Source organism: Chrysochloris asiatica, unplaced genomic scaffold, assembly GCF_000296735.1.
Source record: "Chrysochloris asiatica unplaced genomic scaffold, ChrAsi1.0 scaffold00001, whole genome shotgun sequence".
NCBI classification, from domain to species: domain Eukaryota; kingdom Metazoa; phylum Chordata; class Mammalia; order Afrosoricida; family Chrysochloridae; genus Chrysochloris; species Chrysochloris asiatica.
The window spans coordinates 57,229,515-57,234,454 of NW_006408519.1; the positions used below are offsets into that span (position 1 = coordinate 57,229,515).

At 36.0% G+C, this 4,940-nt stretch overlaps 1 pseudogene; it reads right to left on the bottom strand.

Moving 5' to 3' along the window:
• Window positions 1-2,240: 2,240 nt before the first annotated feature.
• LOC102838109 lies at window positions 2,241-2,976 on the bottom strand (annotated as a pseudogene).
• Between the last annotated feature and the right edge of the window lie 1,964 nt (window positions 2,977-4,940).

Here is a 4,940-nt window from a genome sequence, read left to right on the forward strand (position 1 = left end):
CTATCAACACATACAAAAATTTGAGTGTAGTATGTTGTGAAAATGTATGTGTCTGTGTTCCAACAAACAGAATGGACTAAAAAATAGTGACTTCAAGCATATATTGTTCCTTTACATTTGGTCACCATTCCCTTAATGTGATCTCAGTAGTTAGCTTTTCGGAAAATATACTGTCCAAATTTTAATTTGTTTTTTCAAATGTCAATTTTAAATTAAAAAATTGATTATGCTTCTAGACATTAAAGGTTTCATCTACTGATCCCAAGATAACCAAAAGTCTAGAGATAGTATGTGTGTATATATGTGTATGCATGCGTATGTGTGATTTAAAGTTTACTGACTTAAATATTTTACTCTGTTTCACTCTCATACACACATATTTAGACTGATTGAAGGAAAGAGGACCAATATAGCCAGACATAAGTGATTAAGTCAATTTTCTGTAATAGTTTTCAATCAGGTTATTGCATTCTATTATGAGGTTGTGGCACTCACTATAGGTGTGATGGAAATATGCATTTATAGTTAGCTAATTTTTACAAGAGAAGAGGAAAGTGGCATTAAACAAAAAAGCTATTTTCACAATACATTCATTCTTAGGCTGTAAGTCATGGCACTGCATCTAATTGTTTTATTGACTTTGATGGTAGAATACTGTAACATTTTATTTTCCTACTTCTCACTTTAGCAGATTGCTAGATTACTTTCCACTGATTAAATATGGCTATTTCTTACACAACTTAACTTCTTATAGTGTCAGTTGATATTTAAAAGCAATAGGCAATCCATCTCCCCTTCCTGGTTTACATAATGTTTGAAAATGTTGCATGTTTTTCTAGGCAAATATGTTCTTCCTGTATCATACCTTCTTGTTTCTGGGCCCCAGCACTGTATGAATTAGCATGAAGAGAAGAATGTGAATTCTGTAGTAGTATTCCTCTCACTTACCAAACAAAGAAACTACTGCCTGGTATCTGCATTTGTCTTAACTTTTGTTTGGAAGCTTAAAGTTAGATTAGTAAATCTCGCCAACCTCAATTCTCAGGAGGATTCTGGCTATACTGCTTCCAAGATAGATATGTTTATTCTTCTGGAAGCCCATGGTACTTTCAATATTCTTTGCCAACATCATAATCCAAATATATCAGTTCTTCTACAGTTTTCTTTACTCATTGTCCAACTTTCACATGTATGTAAGGAGATTGACCACGACTTGGGTCAGACTCACCTTAGTCCTCAAACTGACATCTTTGCACTTTTAACACTTTTATGAAGTCTTTTATAGTAGAACTGCCGAATGTCAAACACCTTAGATTTCTTGACTGCTGCTTCCCTGAGTATTATTGATTGTGTATTCAAACAAAATGAAGTCTTCGACATTTTCAGTGTTTTCCCCATTTCTCATATATATTGGTCCAGATGTGATTATTATTATTATTTTACATGGAGGTGGAATTCATACTGAAGACTAATCTTTGATCTTCATCAGTATATGTTTAATGTCTCTTCTTTTCCAGCAAACAAGGTTGTGTCATCTGCATATCTCAGATTGTTAATTAGTCTTCCTCCAAACTTGATACCACATTGTTCTTCACATAATCCAATTTATCAGATTATTTGCTTAGTATACAGACAGAACAAATGTGGTGAAAGCAGTTAATGTTAGGACCAAGTAATAAATTCAAAGCTGCACAGCAGCATAGGTTCAGAAAGTAACCCATGAAAATCTCAATGAATTATTTTGGATTTTTTGAAGATAATTCTTTCTCTAATCACTACAATGAAAATTAATATACTTAAGAAGAGACTGAAAGTAAGAAAAATCTGAAATACTCCAAGTATGTTCATTTATATGTGTGAACTTAGTACAATAGATGGGAAAGCAAATATGTATATAATATGTTATATATGTATTTGGGAAGCATGGTGGTTCTGGTGAGTCACAAAGTCAGCAGTTTAAGGGTACCTGCCACTCCACGGAAGAAAAATGAGGCTTTCTGCTGTCCTGAAGATTTAAAGCCTCGGAAACTCAATACAGGATCGTTATGAAATGTTTGTTGTTGTTAAATACCATCCAATCTGTTCCCACTCATTGTGACCCTATATGGAGTTTCTGAGGCTATAAATCTGTTTGGGAGCAGAAATTTTCTTCTTTCTGCAACCGATGGGCTCCACAGCTGGCTTTGTGGCTTGTGGTTCATCATCAGTGTCTCTCCTACAGAGCTACAAGACTAGTTTTCTTAGAGAATTCTTTCCTCATGACAATGAAGACAGTCCCAGACTCTAGCAGTGTGGTCACCAGAGCAAGCAGGAAATTTATTATCCATGGATGAGAAACTTGCCTCTCTAATTGCCTCCTTATGTGACCAGAGCATCTTCACGTTGTTCATGTTCAACTGCCAGTATTTCACACATTCTCTGTGGTCTGCTGTCAACATCCATATGTGATGTCATTATGTGACCAAGTCATAGTCCTTACTGGGCTATCATGACCCATCATATTTCACAACTGAAAGTGAGTCTACTCAATAAAATGAATTCACCACTAGAAGCCCCAGTTACCAACCACCTTCCTGTTGAAGTCCACCTAATAACAAACGCTGGACATTTTACTTGTATTCTTATAAATTTTGTTGCTACTACATTCATGGGATTATTCAACATTCCTATAGGTTGTACCAGATCATTACAATACCTGCATCAGGCTGAATTACCTGCATATCTCTCTGGTCTCTTTTCCATTTTCTATTATCTAAATTTTACATTTCAGATGGATTGTAGTCTAGGTTTTTTTATTTACAGCTTTTCTCATTCATTTTGCACCAAAAGTAAGCTATTGCACTGCAATCTGTTGTACAAATCAGGTCATTTATAAAATAGCTGTTGAGGTGCCTACTGTTGAAATCTTGGCATATAGAAAAAATGCAAAGAAGAACCAATTTCTGTAGCTATGATGGTTTTTTTTATAGGCCACATCTGGTACTGGGCAGAGCACCTAAGAGCATGTGAAGAGTTCAGCTTCACGCTCTTCTAATTGGCCACCTCCCACTGTCCCTCAAACCCTCTCCACAAAAGGAGCAGCAGCCATATTTCTCTGTGAGTCACCTGATAATAAGAAAAGATGCCATAATTAACTACATATATTAAAAATCAAGAATCCATAGTAACAATATTAAGGGAAAGATTTTTAAAATATACTTAATTTAGAACATAAATGATTTGTAATCCTCTAGGGAAAAGAAGAAGCCTTGATGTGGCGCTGTAGAATAAGCACTGGACTGCTATCCACAAAGTTGGTGGTTCAAATCTAGCAGCCACACCTGGGAAACCCTATACAAGGTACCTATGAGTAGGAACTCACTTGGTGGCACTTAACAATGAACAGAAACAAAAGAAAAGAAAAGGACCTTGGCATATATTAAAACAATTTAGACTTTTCTCATAATGTCATTCTAATCTGGGAAAGTTTTTAAATGGTATAAATAAGTTTCCATCAAACCTTACCAAGGATAAGCTACTAAAATGGTTACATGATCATAAAGTATTTGGGATGTACAGAACTTAACAATTCCCAAATACAGATAAAAGCATTCCATAATGGCCCTCTTAAGTAAATTAAGTAGTTCAGAGAAAACTGGGTTACCACTGGAATTTCCTTGAACTGAAGAAATTGTACAACTACTGAAACTTCCTTACAGAAAGGACTATTTGCTTTTGATAAAAACAGAATTGCTTTGGTATATTTAAGAGAATCATAGTAAAAAAAAAAAAAAAAGACAATTACTACCATTTCTGTTTATACCATCATGATATGTATTTCTGTAACTATATAGTGTGTTCTAGGCACTGCTTAGTCTTACAACAAACTTGCTATTAATTGAAGACTAAGTTAATGTTCCCAAGGAAGACAGGAGGAGGTTCAGTGAGATATTTTGTTCAGAGAAAACATGATGTGAGAAGACAGAATAAGTATAGACTGGTATGATCAGAACATTGAGAATTCAAGGTTACTGGGTCATGAAATAATGGGAAACCTGGCAGGAACAAAGGGCATGACTTTCATCCAAGAATTAAATCAGAAAGAGTATTGTAGACCATACCACAAAAGTTAGTAATTTTTCTGTACTTAATTTAAATCTACTGAATAAAACTGAGCAAATGAAAAGCATGGGAAATAATGCATTGCCATCAAGTTGATTTCAAGTCATAGTGACCTTTTGTGTCTTGAAAGAAGTACTGCCAGAATACCCTTTAGAAGCCAGTATGGTGAGACTTTGTCTCATTTACTTTGTACACATTATGGTTGTTGTTATTAGGTGCCATCGAGTTGGTATCAACCCATAGCGGCCTTATGCACAGCAGAACGAAACACTGCCCAATCCTGAGCCAACCTCACTACTATTGCCATGCTTGAGTACATTGATGCTGCTCCTTGGCCAATCCATCTCGTTGGGGGTCTTCCTTTTTTTCTCTGACCCTCCACCTTACCAAACATGATATCCTTCTCCAGTGACTGGTCCCTCTTGAAAATATGTCCCAAGTATGAGAGATGAAATTTGGCCATCTTGGCCTCCAAGGAGCACTCTGGCTGCACTTCTTCCAAAATGGATCTACTGGTTGTTTTGGCAGCCCATGGCACTTTCAGTATTCTCCTCCAACACCATAATTCCAAAGCATCAATTCTTCTATGGTCTTCTTTATTCAGTGTCCAGCTTTCATAAACATATGAGGTTATTGAAAATACCATGGCTTGGGTCAGGTACACCTTAGTCCTCAAGCTGACATCATTGCTCTTCAACATTTTAATAGAAGGGGTCAATCCCTGTAGAAGGACATAATACTTGGTAAAGCAGAGGATCAATAACAAAAAAAGGAAGACCCTCCACTAGGTGGATTGACACAATGGCTACAACTATGGACTCAAACACAGCAACAGTTTT